Source organism: Nerophis lumbriciformis, linkage group LG33 (assembly GCF_033978685.3).
Source record: "Nerophis lumbriciformis linkage group LG33, RoL_Nlum_v2.1, whole genome shotgun sequence".
NCBI lineage: Eukaryota > Metazoa > Chordata > Actinopteri > Syngnathiformes > Syngnathidae > Nerophis > Nerophis lumbriciformis.
This window is the reverse complement of record NC_084580.2, coordinates 5,811,799-5,833,336: the sequence shown is the minus strand read 5'-3', so window position 1 is coordinate 5,833,336 and position 21,538 is coordinate 5,811,799.

The window sequence follows — 21,538 nt, the reverse complement described above, 5'->3', positions numbered from 1 at the left end:
GTTTAAATAACTGTCATATGGAGTGTGACCGTAAAGTCATAGTGAGTAAAACAAACTAACTTGTGTCTTTGCAAACTTTACAAAATATAATCATTCTAGTAAAACAAACAAAGATACATTTCTCCAAGCATTATTAGCCGTTTTGCATTTGTTGGTTAGGAGTTATGTTTAAATAACTGTCAAAGTAAATAAAACCTAAGTTTGGTATTTGAAAACCTTACAAAAACAACTGATTCTAGTAAAACTCACACATATACAATATTACAGGCATTTTTAGACATAATACATGTTTGGTTTTGGAGTAATGTTTGGCGCAGTGGAAGAATGGCCGTGCGTGACCCGAGGGTCCCTGGTTCAATCCCCACCTCATGTCCGTTGTGTCCTGAGCAAGACACTTCACCCTTGCTCCTGATGGGTGCTGGTTAGCGCCTTGCATGGCAGCTCCCTCCATCAGTGTGTAAATGTGTGTGTGAATGGGTAAATGTGGAAGTAGTGTCAAAGCGCTTTGAGTACCTTGAAGGTAGAAAAGCGCTATACAAGTACAACCCATTTATTTATTTATTTATTTATAGTAAGACATATACTGTTATATTGAGTAAAAAAAAAACTAACTTGTGTCTTTACAAACCTTACACAATATATTTTTCTAGTAAAACTCACAAAGAGACATTTCCCTAGGTATTATTAGCCATTGTGCATGTGTGGTTTAGGAGTTATGTTTAAATAAATGTCAAATTGAATGTGGCAGGTATACTGTCATGAGTAAAACCAAATTTTTGTAATTGTAAACCTTACCAAAATACCTGATTCTGGTAAAACTCACATAGATTCAATATTACATGCATTTTTAGACGGATTGCTTGTTTGGTTTTGGAGTTATGATTTTACAACTTTCATATTTAGTATGACAGTTATACTGTCATATTGAGTATAAAAAAACTAACTTGTGTCTTTGCAAACCTTACAAAAGAACATTATTCTGGTAAAGACTTAGACTTTCTTTTTATTGTCATTCAAATTTGAACTTTACAGCACAGATAACACAATTTCGTTACATAAGCTCATGGTAGTGCAGGATAAAAAAGCACTACAGAGATGCTGTTGGTCAGCAGGCTCTCTATAACAAAGATACAGTTCTCCAAGCATTATTAGCTATTTGCATTTGTTGTTTAGGATTTATGTTTAAATAACTGTCATCGTGAGTAAAACCTAAATTTTGTATTTGCAAACCTTACAAAAACAATTGATTCTAGTAAAACTCACAGATACAATATCACAGTCATTTTTAGACATAATGCATGTTTGGTTTTGGAGTTGTGTTTATATAACTTTCATATTTAGTATTACAGTAATACTGTCATATTGAGTAAAAAACAACAACTAACTTGTGTCTTTACAAACCTTACAAAATATTTTTTCCCAGTAAAACTCAAAGATACATTTCTACAGGCATTATTAGCCATTTTGCATGTGCGGTTTAGGATTTATGTTTAAATAACTGTCATATTGAGTATGACAGTAAAGTCATAGTGAGTAAAACAAACTAACTTGTGTCTTTGCAATGCTTACAAAAGAAAATGTTACTAGTAAAACTCACAAAAGATACATTTCTTCATGCATTATTAGAAAATGTTCATGTGTAGTTTAGCAGTTATGTTTTATTAACTGTCAAATTGAGTGTGGCAGTTATACTGTCATTAAGTGTTGAACCTAATTTTTGTATTTGCAAACCTTACAAAACAACTGATTCTAGTAAAACTCACATAGATTCAATATTGCAGGCATTTTAGACATTTCACATGTTTGGTTTAGGAGTTGTGTTTGAATACATTTTAATTGCTTTTTTCGTTAGGGCAAGTCCGACCGGCAGGAGGCCACGGGGAAGCCCCAGGACACATTGGGAAGACTATGTCAGCCGGCTGGCCTGGGAACGCTTCGGGATCTCCCGAGAAGAGCTGGACGAAGTGGCTGGGGAGAGGGAAGTCTGGGCTTCTCTGCTTAGGCTGCTGCCCCCGCAACCCGACCTCGGATAAGCGGAAGAAAATGGATAGATTTAGTATGACAGTAATACTATTATATTGAGTAAAAAAAACTAACTTGTGTCTTTAAAAACCTTACAAATTATATGTTTTCTAGTAAAACTCACAAAGATACATCTCCAGGCATTATAAGCCATTTTGCATGTGGTTTAGGGGTTATGTTTAAATATAATAATAATGTCTTTATGAGTAAAACCAAATTTTTGTAATTGTAAACCTTACCAAAATACCTGATTCTGGTAAAACTCACATAGATTCAATATTACAGGCATTTTTAGACGGATTGCATGTGTAGTTTTGAATTTATGTTTATACAACTTTCTTTTTTAGTATGACAGTGATACTATCATATTGAGTAAAAAAAACTAACTTGTGTCTTTGCAAACCTTACAAAAGAACATTTTAGTAAAACTCAAAGATACATCTCCAGGCATTATTAGTCATTTTGCATTTGTTGTTTAGGAGTTATGTTTAAATAACTGTCATATTAAATGTAACAGTATACTCTCATATAGAGTAAAACCTAATTGTGGTATTTGCAAACCTTACAAAAACAACTGATTCTAGTAAAACTCACATGCATTCAATATTACAGTTATTTTTAGACATTTTGCCTGTTTGGTTTAGAAAGTATGATGGAATACATTTGTATTGCTTTTTTCGCATTATCTCAGGATTTTAGGAATATTACTGTCATATTGAGTAAAAAACTACTTTTTGTGTTTGCAAGCCTTAAAAAAGCATATGTTTCGAGTAAAACTCACAATAATGCATTATTTCAGGCAATATTAGCTCATTTTTATGTGTAGTTTAGGAGTTGTGTTTATTTACTGTCATATTGAGTGAACATTGTCATGGTGAAAAAAAAACTATTTTTTTTATTTGCAAAAATTTCAAACACAACCGATTCTAGTAAAACTCACATGGATTCAATATTACAGGCATTTTCACACATTTTGCATGTTTGATTTAGGAAATATGATTGAATATAATTTCATTGCTTTTTTTGCATTATCTCAGGATTTTAGGAATATTACTGTCATATTGAGTAAAAAACTACTTTTTGTGTTTGCAAGATTTGAAAAAGCATATGTTTCGAGTAAAACTCCGTAGAATGCATTATTTGAGGCATCATTAGCCATTTTGCATGTGTAGTTAGGAGTTATTTTTAAATAACTGTCATATTGAGTGTGACAGTACACTGTCATAGTGAGTAAAACTTAATTTTTGTATTTTCAAACCTTATAAAAACAAATGATTCTAGTAAAACTCACATGGATTTAATATTACAGGCATTTTTAGACATTTTGCATTGTTGGTTTAGGAATTATGTTGGAATACATTTTTATTGCTTTTTTCGCATTATCTCAGGATTTTAAGAACATTACTGTCATATTGAGTAAAAAAATACTTTTTGTGTTTGCCAACCTTAAAAAAGCATAAGTTTCGAGTAAAACTCACAATAATGCATTATTTCAGGCAATAGTAGCTCATTTTTATTTGTAGTTTAGGAGTTATGTTTATTTACTCTTATATTGAGTGTACTTGTCATGGTGAAAAAAACCTAATTTTTTTATTTGCAAAAATTTCAAACACAACCGATTCTAGTAAAACGCACATGGATTCAATATTACAGGCATTTTTACAAATTTTGCATGTTTAGTTTAGAAATTATGATTGAATACATTTTTATTGCTTTTTTCGCATTATCTCAGGATTTTAGAACATTACTGTCATATTGAGTAAAAAAAATACTTTTTGTGTTTGAAAGCCTTAAGAAAGCATATGTTTCGAGGAAAACTCCCAAGAATCCATTATTTCAAACATTATTAGCCATTTTGCATGAGTAGTTTAGGAGTTATGATTAAAAAACTGTCATATTGAGTGTGACAGTTTACTTTCATAAAGAGTAAAACCTAATTTTTGTTTTTGCAAACTTCACTAAAACAACTGATTCTAGTAAAACTCACATGGATTCAATAATACAGGCATTTTTACAAATTTTGCATGTTTAGTTTAGAAATTATGATTGAATACATTTTTATTGCTTTTTTCGCATTATCTCAGGAATTTAAGAACATTACTGTCATATTGAGTAAAAAAAATACTTTTTGTGTTTGCAAGCCTTAAGAAAGCATATGTTTCGAGGAAAACTCCCAAGAATCCATTATTTCAAACATTATTAGCCATTTTGCATGAGTAGTTTAGGAGTTATGATTAAAAAACTGTCATATTGAGTGTGACAGTTTACTTTCATAAAGAGTAAAACCTAATTTTTGTTTTTGCAAACTTCACTAAAACAACTGATTCTAGTCAAACTCACATGGATTTAATATTACAGGCATTTTTAGACATTTTGCATTGTTGGTTTAGGGTTTATGTTGTAATACATTTTTATATCTTTTTTCGCATTATCTCAGAATTTTAAGAACATTACTGTCATATTGAATAAAAACTACTTTTTGTGTTTGCAAGCCTTAAAAAAGCATATGTTTCGAGTAAAACTCACAAGAATGCATTATTTCAGGCAACATTAGCTCATTTTTAAGTGTAGTTTAGGAGTTATGTTTAATTTACTGTCACATTGAGTGTACATCGTCATGGTGAAAAAAAACAAATTTTTGTATTTGCAAAAATTTCAAACACAACCTAATCTAGTAAAACTCACATGGATTCAATATTACAGGCATTTTTACACATTTTGCATGTTTGATTTAGGAAATATGATTGAATATATTTTCATTGCTTTTTTCGCATTTTCTCAGTATTTTAGGAATATTACCGTCATATTGAGTAAAAAGCTACTTTTTGTTTGCAAGATTTGAAAAAGCATATGTTTCGAGTAAAACTCCGTAGAATGCATTATTTGAGGCATCATTAGACATTTTGCATGTGTAGTTTAGGAGTAATGATTAAATAAATGTCATATTGAGTGTGACAGTTTACTTTCATAAAGAGTAAAACCTACTTTTTGTTTTTGCAAACTTCACTAAAACAACTGATTCTAGTAAAACTCACATGGATTCAATAATACAGGCATTTTTACACATTTTGCATGTTTAGTTTAGAAATTATGATTGAATAAATTTTTATGGCTTTTTTCGCATTATCTCAGGATTTTAAGAACATTACTGTCATATTGAGTAAAAAAAAAATACTTTTTGTGTTTGCAAGCCTTAAGAAAGCATATGTTTCGAGGAAAACTCCCAAGGATCCATTATTTCAAACATTATTAGCCATTTTGCATGAGTAGTTTAGGAGTTATGATTAAAAAACTGTCATATTCAGTGTGACAGTTTACTTTCATAAAGAGAAAAACCTCATTTTTGTTTTTACAAACTTTACTAAAACAACTGATTCTAGTAAAACTCACATGGATTCAATAATACAGGCATTTTTACACATATTGCATGTTTAGTTTAGAAATTATGATTGAATACATTTTTATTGCTTTTTTCGCATTATGTCAGGATTTTAAGAACATTACCGTCATTTTGAGTAAAACAATACTTTTTGTGTTTGCAAAGCTTAAGAAAGCATATGTTTCGAGGAAAACTCCCAAGGATCCATTATTTCAAACATTATTAGCCATTTTGCTTGAGTGGTTTAGGAGTTATGATTAAAAAATTGGCATATTGAGTGTGACAGTTTACTTTCATAAAGAGTAAAACCTAATTTTTGCTTTTGCAAACCTTACTAAAACAACTGATTCTAGTGAAACTCACAAGGATATAATCTTACTGGCATTTTTAGACATTCTTCATTGTTGGTTTAGGAATTATGTTGGAATACATTTTTTTTGCTTTTTTCGCATTATCTCAGAATTTTAAGAACATTACTGTCATATTGAGTAAAAAAAAAACTTTTTGTGTTTGCAAGCCTTAAGAAAGCATATGTTTCAAGGAAAACTCCCAAGGATCCATTATTTCAAACATTATTAGCCATTTTGCATGAGTAGTTTAGGAGTTATGATTAAAAAACTGTCATATTGAGTGTGACGTTTACTTTCATAAAGAGTAAAACCTAATTTTTGTTTTTGCAAACTTTACTAAAACAACTGATTCTAGTAAAACTCACATGGATTTAATATTACAGGCATTTTTAGACATTTTGCAATGTTGGTTTAGGAATTATGTTGGAATACTTTTTTTTTGCTTTTTTCGCATTATCTCAGAATTTTAAGAACATTACTGTCATATTGAGTAAAAACTACTTTTTGTGTTTGCAAGCCTTAAAAAAAGCATATGTTTCGAGTAAAACTCACAAGAATGCATTATTTCAGGCAATATTAGCTTATTTTTAAGTGTAGTTTAGGAGTTATGTTTAATTTACTGTCATATTGAGTGTACATCGGGCAGCACGGTGGCAGAGGGGTTAGTGCGTCTGCCTCACAATACGAAGGACCTGAGTAGTCCTTGGTTCAATCCCAGGCTCGGGATCTTTCTGTGTGGAGTTTGCATGTTCTCCCCGTGACTGCGTGGGTTCCCTCCGGGTACTCCGGCTTCCTCCCACCTCCAAAGACATGCACCTGGGGATAGGTTGATTGGCAACACCAAATTGGCCCTAGTGTGTGAATGTGAGTGTGAATGTTGTCTGTCTATCTGTGTTGGCCCTGCGATGAGATGGCGACTTGTCCAGGGTGTACCCCGCCTTCCGCCTGATTGTAGCTGAGATAGGTTCCAGCGCCCCCCCGCGACCCCAAAGGGAATAGGCGGTAGAAAATGGATGGATGGATGAGGGTACATTGTCATGGTGAAAAAAAACAACCTAATCTTGGTTTTGGAGTTATGTTTATAAAACCTCCTTTCTGAGCCGCCACCTTATCGTGGTAGAGGAGTTTGCGGAGCCCACTGATCCTAGGAGCTATGCTGTCTGTGGGCTTCTATGCCCCCTCGTAGGCTCTCCCAAGACAAATAGGTCCTAGGTGAGTGATCAGACAAAGAGCAGCTCAAAGACCTTTATGAAAAGTACAAATCGAGGTCCTAGATTTTTCCTCCCCCGGACACGGGTCACCGTGGCTCCCCTGTGGAGCCAGGCCCAGAGGTGGGGCACGATGGCGAGCGCCTGTTGGCTGGCTCAGCTCAATGAAGCAACGTGGTTCCCTCCTCCAATGGGCTCACCACTCATGGGCTGGGTTATAGAGGTCGGGTGCAGTGTGAGCTGAGCGGCAGCCGAAGGCAGGGCACTTGGCGGTCCGATCATCGGCTACATAAGCTAGCTCTTCTGACGTGAAATGTCACCTTGCTGGGAGGGAAGGAGCCTGAGCTGGTGTGCGAGGTGGAGAAGTTCCGGCTAGATATAGTTGGACTCACTTCGACGCACAGGAACCTGTTCTCTCGAGAGGGGCTGGACTCTCTTCCACTATGGCGTTGCAAGCAATGAGAGGCTGGGGTGGCAATTCTTGTTGTCCCCCCGGCTCAAAGACAAGAGTATGGGGTATCGGACTGTCTGATTGTGGCGGGTCGCTCCCTGTATGATCAGTGTAGGGCAGCCTTGGTCCGCCAAGGCTGCCCTTTGTCACCGATTCTGTTGTTAACTTTTATGGACAGAAGGTCTCTGCTTTTTGCAGTTGATGTGGTCCTGATGGCTTCAACTGGCCAGGATCTCCAGCTCTCATTGGATGGCCGAGTATGAAGCGACTGGGATGAGAATCAGCACCTCCAAGTCCGAGTCCATGGTTCTCGCCCGGTAAAGGGTGGGGTGCCATTTCCAGGTTGAGGAGGCGATGGCACATACTAGATGGCCCCAAGTGGAGGAGTTCAAGTACCTAGGAGTCTTGTTCACGAGTGAGGGAAGAGTGGATCATGAGATCCACAGGCGGATCGGTGCAGCGTCTTCAGTAATGAGGACGCTATATCGATCCATTGTGGTGAAGAAGGAGCTGAGCCAGAATTAAAAGCTCTAAATTTACCGGTCGATCTACATTCCCATCCTGCACCCATGGTCATGGTTATGACCGAAAAGACAAGATCAAAGACAAGAGTTTCCTCCTTCGGGTGGCGGGTCTCTCGCTTAGAGACAGGATAAGAAGCTCTGTCATCCTGGAGGAACTCAGAGTAAAGCGCTGCTCCTCCACATTGAGAGGAGCCATATGAGGTGGTTCGGGCATATGCTCAGGATGCCACCCGAACGCCTCCCGAGGGAGGTGTTTTGGGCAAGTCCGACCGGCAGGAGGCCACGGGGAAGACCCAGGACACATTGGGAAGATTATGTCTCCCGGCTGGCCTGGGAACGCCTCAGGATCCCCCGAGAAGAGCTGGAAGAAGTGGCTGGGGAGAGGGAAGTCTGGGCTTCTCTGTTTAGGCTGCTGCCCCCGCAACCCGACCTCGGTTAAGCGGAAGAAAATGGATGGATTTAGTAACGACAACAAAAAATGCCCATCCATCCATTTTCTACCGCTTATTCCCTTTTGGGGTGGCAGGGGGCGCTGGAGCCTATCTCAGCTACAATCGGGCGGAAGGCGGTGTACACAACGGACAAGTCGCCACTTCATCACAAAAAATGATTCTAGTAAAACTCACATGGATACAATTTTACAGGTATTTTTAGACATAATGCATGTTTGGTTTTGGAATTATGTTTATATAACTTTCATATGTATTATGACAGTTATACTGTCATCTTGAGTAAAACTAACTTGTGTCTTTACAAACATTACAAACTATGTTTTTCCAGTAAAACTCACAAAAATAATTTTTTCCAGGCATTATTAGACATTTTTCATGTGTGGTTTAGGAAATATGTTTAAATAACTGTCATATTGAATGTGGCAGTTATACTGTTATGTGTAAAACCAAATTTTTGTATTTGCAAACCTTACAAAAACAACTGATTCTAGTAAAACTCACATAGATTCAATATTACAGGCATTTTTAGACATTTCACATGTTTGAATACATTTTTATTGCTTTTTTCGTTAGGGCAAGTCCGATCGGCAGGAGGCCACGGGGAAGACCCAGGACACATTGGGAAGACTATGTCTCAGGCTGGCCTGGGAACGCCTCGGGATCCCCCGAGAAGAGCTGGACAAAGTGCCTGGGGAGAGGGAAGTCTGGGCTTCTCTGCTTAGGCTGCTGCCCCCGCAACCCGACCTCGGATAAGCGGAAGAAAATGGATGGATTTAGTATGACAGTTATACTGTCATATTGAGTAAAAAAAACTATTTTTCATAGATTCAATATTACAGGCATCTTTAGATGGATTGCATGTTTGGTTTTGGAGATATGTTTATACAACTTTCATATTTAGTATGACAGTTATACTGTCATATTGAGTAAAAAAAAAACTTGTGTCTGCAAACCTTACAAAAGATTATTATTCTAGTAAAACTAACAAAGATACATTTTTCCAAGCATTATTAGCATTTGTTGTTTTGGAGTTATAATGCTTGCGTTGAGAGGCGACGGGCTCGGGTGGCAATTCTTGTTGCCCCCCGGCTCAAAGCCTGCACGTTGGAGTTCAACCCAGTGGACCAGTGGGTAGCTTTCCTCCGCCGTCGGGTGGGGGGGACAGGTCCTGACTGTTGTTTGGCCTTTCGCGCCAAACGGCAGCTCAGAGTACCCACCCTTTTTGGATTCACTCGAGGGAGTACTGGAAAGTGCTCCACCGGGTGATTCCCTCGTTCTACTGGGGGCCTTCAACGCTCATCTTGGCAACAACAGTGAAACCTGGAGAGGCGTGATTGGGAAGAATGGCCGCCCGGATCTGAACCCGAGTGGTGTTTTGTTATTGGACTTTTGTGCTCGTCACAGATTGTCAATAACAAACACCAAGTTCAAACATAAGGGTGTCCATATGTGCACTTGGCACCAGGACACCCTAGGCCGCAGTTCCATGATCGATTTTGTAGTTGTGTCATCGGATTTGCGGTCTCATGTTTTGGACACTCGGGTGAGCTTTCTACCGATCACCACCTGGTGGTGAGTTGGCTGCGATGGTGGGGGAGGATGCCTGACAGACCTGGCAGGCCCAAACGCATTGTGAGGGTTTGCTGGGAACGCCTCCGGAAGAACTTTGAACATGTCACGAGGGAGGCGCTGGACATTGTGTCTGAGTGGACCATGTTCCGTGCCTCTCTTGTCAAGCCGGCTGATTGGAGCTGTGGCCGCAAGGAGTTTGGTGCCTGTCGTGGCGGTAATCCTAGAACCCGCTGGTGGACACCAGCAGTGAGGGATGCCGTCAAGCTGAAGAAAGAGCCTATCGGTCCTTTCGGCTCATGGGACTCCAGAGGCAGCCGACAGGCCAAGCGAAGTGCGGCTTCAGCGGTCGCAGAGGCAAAAACTCGGACATGGGAGGCGTTTGGAGAAGCCATGGAAAACGACTTCCAGACGGCTTCGAAGCGATTCTGGACCACCATCCGCCGGCTCAAGGGGGGGCAGCAGTGCACTGTAACACCGTGTATGGTGAGGATGGTGCGCTGCTGACCTCTACTGCAGCTGTTATTGATCGGTGGAGGGAATACTTCGAAGACCTCCTTAATCCCACCAACATGTCTTCCTATGAGGAAGCAGTGCCTGGGGAATCTGTGGTGGGCTCTCCTATTTCTGGGGCTGAGGATGCCAAGGTAGTTAAAAAGCTCCTCAATGGCAACGCCCTGGGGGTGGATGAGATCCGTCCGGAGTTCCTTAAGGCTCTGGATGCTGTGGGGCTGTCTTGGTTGACAAGACTCTGCAACATCGCGTGGACATCGGGGGCGGTACTTCTGGATTGGGAGACCGGGGTGGTGGTTCCTCTCTTTAAGAAGGGGAACCAGAGGGTGTGTTTCAACTATCGTGAGATCACACTCCTCAGTCTTCCCGGTAAGGTCTATTCATGTGTACTGGAGAAGAGGCTACGCCGGATAGTCGAACCTCGGATTCAGGAGGAACAGTGTGGTTTACGTCCTGGTCGTGGAACTGCGGACCAGCTTTATACTCTCGGCAGGGTCCTTGAGGGTGCATGTGAGTTTGCCCAACCAGTCTACATGTGCTTTATGGACTTGGAGAAGGCATTCGACCATTTACCCCTGGAAGTTCTGTGGAGAGTGCTTAGTGGTGCTTATGGGGTAACGGACTTTCTTATTGTGGCGGTTCGCTCCCTTTGCAAGAGTCAGAGCTTGGTCCGCATTGCCGGCAGTAAGTCGGACCCGTTTCCAGGAGGGTTGGACTCCGCCAAGGCTGCCCTTTGTCACCGATTCTGTTCATAACCTTTATGGACAGAATTTCTAGGCGCAGTCAGGGCGTTGAGGGGATCCGGTTTGGTGTCTGCAGGATTAAGTCTCTGCTATTTGCAGATGATGTGGTCCTGATGGTTTCATCTGGCCAAGATCTTCAGCCCTCACTGGATCGGTTCGCAGACGAGTGTGAAGTGGGATGGACTGGGATGTGAATCAGCACCTCCAAGTCCGAGTCCATGGTTCTCGCCCGGAAAAGGGTGGAGTGCCATCTCCGGGTTGGGGAGGAGATCTTGCCCCAAGTGGAGGAGTTCAAGGACCTCAGAGTCTTGTTCACGAGTGAGGGAAGAGTGGATCGTGAGATCGACAGGCGGAACGGTGCGGCGTCTTCAGTAATGCGGATGCTGTATTGATACGTTGTGGTAAAGAAGGAGCTGAGCCGGAAGGCAAAGCTCTCGACGGGTACAAGCGGCCGAAATGAGTATCCTCCGCCGGGTGGCGGGGCTCTCCCTTAGAGATAGGGTGAGAAGCTCTGTCATCCGGGAGGAGCTCAAAGTATAGCCATTGCTCCTCCATTTCGAGAGGAGCCAGATGAGGTGGTTCGGGCATCTGGTCAGGATGCCACCCGACCGCCTCCCTAGGGAGGTGTTTCGGGCACATCCGACCGGTAGGAGGCCCAGGAAGACCCAGGAAACGGGAAGCTTATCTCTCCCGGCTGACCTGAGAACGCCCCAGGATACCCCGGGAGGAGCTGGACGAAGTGGCTGGGGAGAGGAAAGTCTGGGCTTCCCTGCTTAGGCTGCAGCCCCCGCGACCCGACCTCGGATAAGCGGAAGAAAATGGATGGCTGGATGGATGGAGTTATGTTTAAATAACTGTCATAAAGAGTAAAGCCTCAATTTTGTATTTGTAAACCTTACCAAAACAACTGATTTTAGTAAAACTCACACAGATTCAATATTACAGGCATTTTTAGACATTTTGCTTATTTGGTGTAGGAATTATGATGGAATACATTGTTTTTGCTTATTTCGCATTATCTCAGGATTTTAAGAACTTTACTGTCATATTGAGGAAAACAAATACTTTTTGTGTTTGCAAGCCTTAAAAAAGCATATGTTTCGAGTAAAACTCACAAGAATGCCTTATTTCAGGCATTATTAGCCATTTTTTTTGTGTAGTTTAGGCATACTTGCCAAGCCTCCTGGATTTTCAGGAGACTCAAGAAATTCAGCGCCTCTCCCGAAAACCTCCCGGGACAAATTTTCTCCCGAAAATCTCCCGAAATTCAGGCTGATCTGAGTGAGGACAGCCTGTATTCACGTCTGCTTTCCCACGATATAAACAGCATGCCTGCCCAATCACGTTATAACTGTAGAATGATCGAGGGTGAGTTCTTGGTTTTTTATGTGGTTTTATTGTTAGGTAGTTTCATTAACGTCCTCCCAGTGCGGTAACAACACAAAACAACAGCAGTCACGTTTTCGTCTACCGTAAAGCAGTTTGTCTGCCGTAAACAGCAATGTTGTGACACTCTTTAAACAGGGCAATACTGCCATCTACTGTACATGCATATGTAACAATAACATCCAGGGCTTTTAGAGAGTGCAGTGCACAACTGCGCACACAACAAGGAGACGAAGCAGAATAACGCGGAAGATACAGCCATGGCAACGCCGACGACGAGTAAGATGAAGAAACACGCTATAAGTTCCAAGCCGCAGCTGCGATTGGACCTAGATAGCCTCCAGGAAGAAGTAGTGGAATACCAAGTGCTTGGCAGTGAAGATCTTCCTCAGGAAGCAAAGATTGACCGGTTTTTGGCCATGCTCGGGAGGGATGGAAAATTCCAGACTCTCGTGCATTTGATGAAAGCACTTTTGTGCGTGCCACACAGCAATGCATCATCAGAGAGGGTGTTCAGCATGGTTATAAAAATAGTGACAGAGAATAGAACAAGGATGGACAATTCAACCCTTAAATCAACAATGAGTAGATGAGTGTTATGTGTGTGTATATGTGTAAATAAATGAAAACTGAAATTCAAGTATTTATTTTATATATATATATATATGTATATATATGTCTTATATCTCCTGATGATTGAGGGAACCCCTCATGAAACAGGCCTGTAGAGATGAAGTAGTCTTGTGATTTTTTCCCCCACACATATATATATATATATATATATATATATATATATATATATATATATATATATATATATATATATATATATATATATATATATATATATATATATATATGAAATACTTGACTTGTTGAATTCTAGCTCTAAATATACTCCTCCCCTCTTAACCACGCCCCCACCCCACCCCCGACCATGCCTTCCCCACCCCCACCTCCTGAAATTGGAGGTCTCAATGTTGGCAAGTATGAGTTTAGGAGTTATGTTTAAATAACTGTCATAGTGAGTGTGGCAGTTACACTGTCATATTGAGTAAAAAAAAAACTAACTTGTGTCTTTGCAAACCTCACAAAAGAAAACGTTTCTAATAAAAATCACAAAGATACATTTCTTCACGCATTATTAGACATTTTTCATTTGTGGTTTAGGAGTTATGTTTAAATAACTGTCATATTGAGTGTGGCAGTTATACTGTCATTATGTATAAAACCTAATTTTGTATTTGCAAACCTTATAAAAACAACTGATTCTAGTAAAACATAGATTCAATTTTACAGGCATTTTTAGACATTTTACATGTTTGGTTTAGGAGTTGTGTTTGAATACATTTTTTATTGCTATTTTCGTTAGGGCAAGGCCGACCGGCAGGAGGCCACGGGGAAGACCCAGGACACATTGGGAAGACTATCATTCAAGTACCTTGGGGTGTGGGTGGACAATAGGCTGGACTGGACTGTTAACACAGACCACTTGTACAGGAAAGGACAGAGCTGTACTTCCTGAGGCGGCTGTCCTTTGTCCCACACGCCATTAGACTGTACAACTCTTCTCTGGGGGGAGGGGGGCTACTAGGATGACAGGGGATGCAAATCAATAAGAGTGCAATATTTTTTCAAAACATGGTCACTACTGCCTAGTTTCTCTTGTTATATTCTTATTTTACTGTTATATTTTTATTCTCATTGTTGCTTTTTATTTTTATTCTATTGTAATATGTTTCTATTTTGTTTCAATTTATACCCCCATTATTTACTTTTCACTTTTTACAATTTTGTACACTACTGCTGGAATTTAAATTTTCCTGAGGGAACTCTCCTGAAGGAATCAATAAAGTACTATCTATGTATCTATCTATTTATGTCTCCTGGCTGGCCTGTAAATGCCTCGGGATCCCCCGAGAAGAGCTGGACAAAGTGGCTGGGGAGAGGAAAGTCTGGGCTTCTCTGCTTAGGCTGCTGCCCCCGCAACCTGACCTCGGAAAAGCAGGAAGAAAATGGATGGATTTAGTATGACAGTTATACTGTCATATTAAGTAAAAAACTAACTTGTGTCTTTGCAAACATTACAAAATATATTTGTTCTAGTAAAACTCACAAAGATACATAACTCAAGGCATTATTAGCCATTTTGCATGTGTGGTTTAGGACTTATGTTTAAATAATCGTCAGATTGAGTGTGACAGTATAATGTCATAGTGAGATAAAACCCATATTTTGTAATTGCAAACCTTATGAAAACAAATGATTCTACTAAAACTCACATGGATACAATATTACAGGCATTTTTAGACATAATGCATGTTTGGTTTTGGAGTAATGTTTATATAACTTTCATATTTTGTATGACAGTAATACTGTCATATTGAATAAAAAAAACTAACTTGTATCTGTACAAACCTTAAAAAATATTTTTTTTCCCAGTAAAACTCACAAAGAGACATTTCTCCAGGCATTATTAGCCATTGTGCACATGTGGTTTAGGAGTTATGTTTAAATAAATGTCAAATTGAATGTGGCAGTTATACTGTTATTATGAGTAAAACCTAATTTTTGTAAATGTTAACCATACCACAATATCTGATTCTGGTAAAACTCACATAGATTCAATATTACAGGCATTTTTAGACATTTTACATGTTTGGTTTAGAGTTGTGTTTGAATACATTTTTATTGCTTTTTTCATTAGGGCAAGTCCGACGGGCAGGAGGCCGCGGGGAAGACCCAGGACACATTGTGAGTGAAACCTAATTTTTGTAATTGTAAACCTTACCAAAATACCTGATTCTGGTAAAACTCACATAGATTCAATATTACATGCATTTTTAGACGGATTGCATGTTTGGTTTTGGAGTTATAATTATACACCTTTCATATTTAGTATGACAGTTATACTGTATATTACCATTGAGTAAAAAAAAACCTAACTTGTGTCTTTGCAAACCTTACAAAAGATTGTTATTCTAGTAAAGACTTAGACTTAGACTTCTTTTTATTGTCATTCAAATTTGAACTTTACAGCACAGATAAGAACGAAATGTCGTAGTGCAGGATAAAAAAGCAATAAGGTGCATATTTCGATGAATAAATATATAAATACTATATATATATATATATATATATATATATATATATCCATCCATCCATTTTCTACCGCTTATTCCCTTTGGGGTCGCGGGGGGCGCTGGAGCCTATCTCAGCTACAATCGGGCGGAAGGCGGGGTACACCCTGGACAAGTCGCCACCTCATCGCAGGGCCAACACAGATAGACAGACAACATTCACACTCACATCCACACACTAGGGCCAATTTAGTGTTGCATATATATATATATATATATATATATATATATATATATATATATATATATATATATATATATATATATATATATATATATAATAAATAAATATATATAAATAGATAAATAGATTACTGTGCAGATACATATATTGCACTTTTTCCACATGCGCCCACGTTTATGGGTGTATGTTATATTGTTTTTTTCATTCCAGCGAGTTAATTAATTTTGAGGGGAGTTGAGGAGATAATTTAATTATGATGCGTTCAAGAGTCTTACGGCCTGAGGGAAGAAGCTGTTACAGAAGCTGGAGGTTCTGCTTCGGAGGCTGCGGAACCTCTTTCTAGAGTCCAGAAGTGAAAACTGTCCTTGGTGGGGGTGGGAGGAGTTTTGCAAATTTTCTGAGCCCTGGTCAGGCAGCACTTTTTGCGATCGCCTGGATAGGAGGAAGAGGAGTCCTGATGATCTTTTCCGCCGTCCTCACCACTCTCTGGAGATACTTCCAGTCTGAGGCACTGCAGGCTCCAGTCCAGACAGAGATGCTGTTGGTCAGCAGGCTCGCTATAACAAAGATACATCTCTCCAAGCATTATTAGCTATTTTGCATTTGTTGTTTAGGAGTTATGTTCAAATAACTGTCATAGTGAGTAAAACCTAAATTTTGTATTTGCAAACCTTTCAAAAACAACTGATTCCAGTAAAACTCACACAGATACAATATTGCAGGCATTTTTAGACATAATGCATGTTTGGTTTTGGAGTTATGTTTCTATAACTTTCATATGTATGACAGCTATACTGTTATATTTAATAAAAAAAACACTAACTTGTGTCTTTACAAACCTTACAAAATATTGTTTTCCCAGTAAAACTCACAAAGATACATTTCAACAGTCATTATTAGCCATTTTGCATGTGTGGTTTAGAAGTTATGTTTAAATAACTGTCATATGGAGTGTGACAGTAAAGTCATAGTGAGTAAAACAAACTAACTTGTGTCTTTGCAAACTTTACAAAATATAATCATTCTAGTAAAACAAACAAAGATACATTTCTCCAAGCATTATTAGCCATTTTGCATTTGTTGGTTAGGAGTTATGTTTAAATAACTGTCAAAGTAAATAAAACCTAATTTTGGTATTTGAAAACCTTACAAAAACAACTGATTCTAGTAAAACTCACACAGATACAATATTACAGGCATTTTTAGACATAATACATGTTTGGTTTTGGAGTAATGTTTGGCGCAGTGGAAGAATGGCCGTGCGCGACCAGAGGGTCGCTGGTTCAATCCCCACCTAGTGCCAACCTCGTCATGTCCGTTGTGTCCTGAGCAAGACACTTCACCCTTGCTCCTGATGGGTGCTGGTTAGCGCCTTGCATGGCAGCTCCCTCCATCAGTGTGTGAATGTGTGTGTGAATGGGTAAATGTGGAAGTAGTGTCAAAGCGCTTTGAGTACCTTGAAGGTAGAAAAGCGCTATACAAGTACAACCCATTTATTTATTTATTTATATCTAGTAAGACAGCTATACTGTTATTTTGAGTAAAAAAAACTAACTTGTGTCTTTACAAACCTTACACAATATATTTTTTCTAGTAAAACTCACAAAGAGACATTTCCCCAGGTATTATTAGCCATTGTGCATGTGTGGTTTAGGAGTTATGTTTAAATAAATGTCAAATTGAATGTGGCAGGTATACTGTCATGAGTAAAACCAAATTTTTGTAATTGTAAACCTTACCAAAATACCTGATTCTGGTAAAACTCACATAGATTCAATATTACATGCATTTTTAGACGGATTGCTTGTTTGGTTTTGGAGTTATGTTTTTACAACTTTCATATTTAGTATGACAGTTATACTGTCATATTGAGAAAAAAACAACTAACTTGCGTCTTTGCAAACCTTACAAAAGATCATTATTCTGGTAAAGACTTAGACTTTCTTTTTATTGTCATTCAAATTTGAACTTTACAGCACAGATAACACAATTTCGTTATATAAGCTCATGGTAGTGCAGGATAAAAAAGCAATAAGGTGCATATATAAATAAATATAAATAATGAATAAATATATATATAAAATAAATAAATATACTTAAATATATATAAATAAATAAAAAGATTACTGTGCAGATAAATATATTGCACTTTTTCCACATGCGCCCACGTTTATGGGTGTATGTTATATTGGGTTTTTTTTTATTCCAGCGAGTTAATCCATTTTGAGGGGAGTTGAGGGGATAATTTAATTATAATGTGTTCAAGAGTCTTACGGCATGAGGGAAGAAGCTGGAGGTCCTGCTTCGGAGGCTGCGGAACCTCTTTCTAGAGTCCAGCAGTGAAAACAGTCCTTGGTGGGGGTGGGATGAGTCTTTGCAAATTTTCTGAGCCCTGGTCAGGCAGCGCTTTTTGCGATCTCCTGGATAGGAGGAAGAGGATTCCTGAAGATCTTTTCCGCCGTCCTCACCACTCTCTGGAGAGACTTCCAGTCTGAGGCACTGCAGGCTCCAGTCCAGACAGAGATGCTGTTGGTCAGCAGGCTCTCTATAACAAAGATACAGTTCTCCAAGCATTATTAGCTATTTGCATTTGTTGTTTAGGATTTATGTTTAAATAACTGTCATAGTGAGTAAAACCTAAATTTTGTATTTGCAAACCTTACAAAAACAATTGATTATAGTAAAACTCACAGATACTATATCACAGTCATTTTTTAGACATAATGCATGTTTGGTTTTGGAGTTGTGTTTATATAACTTTCATATTTAGTATTACAGTAATACTGTCGTATTGAGTAAAAAAAAAAAAAACTAACTTGTGTCTTTACAAACCTTACAAAATATTTTTCCCAGTACAACTCAAAGATACATTTCTACAGGCATTATTAGCCATTTTGCAAGTGCGGTTTAGGATTTATGTTTAAATAACTGTCATATTGAGTGTGACAGTAAAGTCATAGTGAGTAAAACAAACTAACTTGTGTCTTTGCAATGCTTACAAAAGAAAATGTTACTAGTAAAACTCACAAAAGATACATTTCTTCATGCATTATTAGAAAATGTTCATGTGTAGTTTAGGAGTTATGTTTTAATAACTGTCAAATTGAGCGTGGCAGTTATACTGTCATTAAGTGTTAAACCTAATTTTTGTATTTGCAAACCTTACAAAACAACTGATTCTAGTAAAACTCACATAGATTCAATATTGCAGGCATTTTAGACATTTCACATGTTTGGTTTAAGAGTTGTGTTTGAATACATTTTAATTGCTTTTCTTGTTACGGCAAGTCCGACCGGCAGGAGGCCACGGGAAGCCCCAGGACACATTGGGAAGACTATGTCAGCCGGCTGGCCTGGGAACGCTTCGGGATCTCCCGAAAAGAGCTGGACGAAGTGGCTGGGGAGAGGGAAGTCTGGGCTTCTCTGCTTAGGCTGCTGCCCCCGCAACCCGACCTCGGATAAGCGGAAGAAAATGGATACATTTAGTATGACAGTTATACTATTATATTGAGTAAAAAAAAACTAACTTGTGTCTTTAAAAACCTTACAAATTATATGTTTTCTAGTAAAACTCACAAAGATACATCTCCAGGCATTATAAGCCATTTTGCATGTGGTTTAGGGGTTATGTTTAAATAACTGCCATATTGAATGTGGCAGTTATACAGTCATTATGAGTAAAACCTAATTTTTGTAATTGTAAACCTTACCAAAATACCTGATTCTGGTAAAACTCACATAGATTCAATATTACAGGCATTTTTAGACGGATTGCATTTGTAGTTTTGAAATTATGTTTATACAACTTTCTTATTTAGTATGACAGTGATACTATCATATTGAGTAAAAAAAACTAACTTGTGTCTTTGCAAACCTTACAAAAGAACATTTTAGTAAAACTCACAAAGATACATTTCTTCATGCATTATTAGAAAATGTTCATGTGTAGTTTTGAAGTTATGTTTATATAACTTTCATATATAGTATGACAGTTATACTGTTATATTGAGTAAAAAAAAACTAACTTGTGTCTTTACAAACCTTACAAAATATTGTTTCACAGTAAAACTCACAAATATACATTTCTACAGGCATTATTAGCCATTTTGTATGTGTGGTTTAGGAGTTATGTTTAAATAACTGAAATTGAGTGTGACAGTATACTGTCAAAGTGAGTAAAAAAAAACTAACTCGTGTCTTTGCAAACCTTACAAAAGAAAATGTTACTAGTAAAACTCACAAAGATACATTTCTTCATGCATTATTAGAAAATGGTCATGTGTAGTTTAGGAGTTATGTTTAAATAACTGTCATTTTGAGTGTGGTAGTATAACTGCCACACATATTGAGTTATAAAGTTAAGTGTAAAACCTAATTTTTGTATTTGCAACCCTTACAAAAACAACTGATTCTTGTAAAACTCACATAGATTCAATATTAAAAGCATTTTAGACATTTTACATGTTTTGTTTAGGAGTTGTGTTTGAATACATTAGTATTGCTTTTTTCGTTAAGGCAAGTCAAACGGCAGGAAGCCACGGGGAAGACACAGGACACATTGGGAAGATTATATCAGCTGGCTGGCCTGGGAACGCCTCGGGATCCCCCGAGAAAAGCTGGACGAAGTAGCTGGGCTTCTCTGCTTAGGCTGCAGCCCCCGCAACACGACCTCGGATGAGCGGAAGAAAATGGATGGATTATTATGACAGTTATACTATCATATTGAGTAAAAAAAAACTAACTTTTGTTTTTGTAAACATTCAAAATATATTTTTTCTAGTAAAACTCACAAAGATACATAGAGTTTAAATAACTGTCATAGTAAGTAAAACCTTACAAAAACCACTGATTCTAGTAAAACTCACATGGATTCAATATTACAGGCATTTTTACACATTTTGCATGTTTGATTTAGGAATTATAATTGAATATATTTTCATTGCTTTTTTCGCATTATCTCAGTATTTTAGGAATATTACTGTCATATTGAGTAAAAAACTACTTTTTGTGTTTGCAAGCCTTAAAAAAGCATATGTTTCGAGTAAAACTCACAAGAATGCATTATTTCAGGCAATATTAGCTAATTTTTAAGTGTAGTATAGGAGTTATGTTTAATTTACTGTCATCTTGAGTGTACATTGGCATTGTGAAAATAACCTAATTTTTGTATTTGCAAAAATTTCAAACACAACCGTTTCCAGTAAAACTCACATGGATTCAATATTACAGGCAGTTTTACACATTTTGCATGTATGATTTAGGAAATATGATTGAATACATTTTCATTGCTTTTTTGCATTATCTCACGATTTTAAGAATATTACTGTCATATTGAGTAAAACAATACTTTTTGTGTTTGCAAGATTCGAAAAAGCATATGTTTCGAGTAAAACTCTGTAGAATGCATTATTTGAGGCATCAATAGCCATTTTGCATTTGTAGTTAGGAGTTATTTTTAAAATACTGTCATATTGAGTGTGACAGTATACTGTCATAGTGAGTAAAACTTAATTTTTGTATTTGCAAACCTTATAAAAACAACTGATTCTAGTAAAACTTACATGGATTTAATATTACAGGCATTTTTAGACATTTTGCATTGTTGGTTTAGGAATTA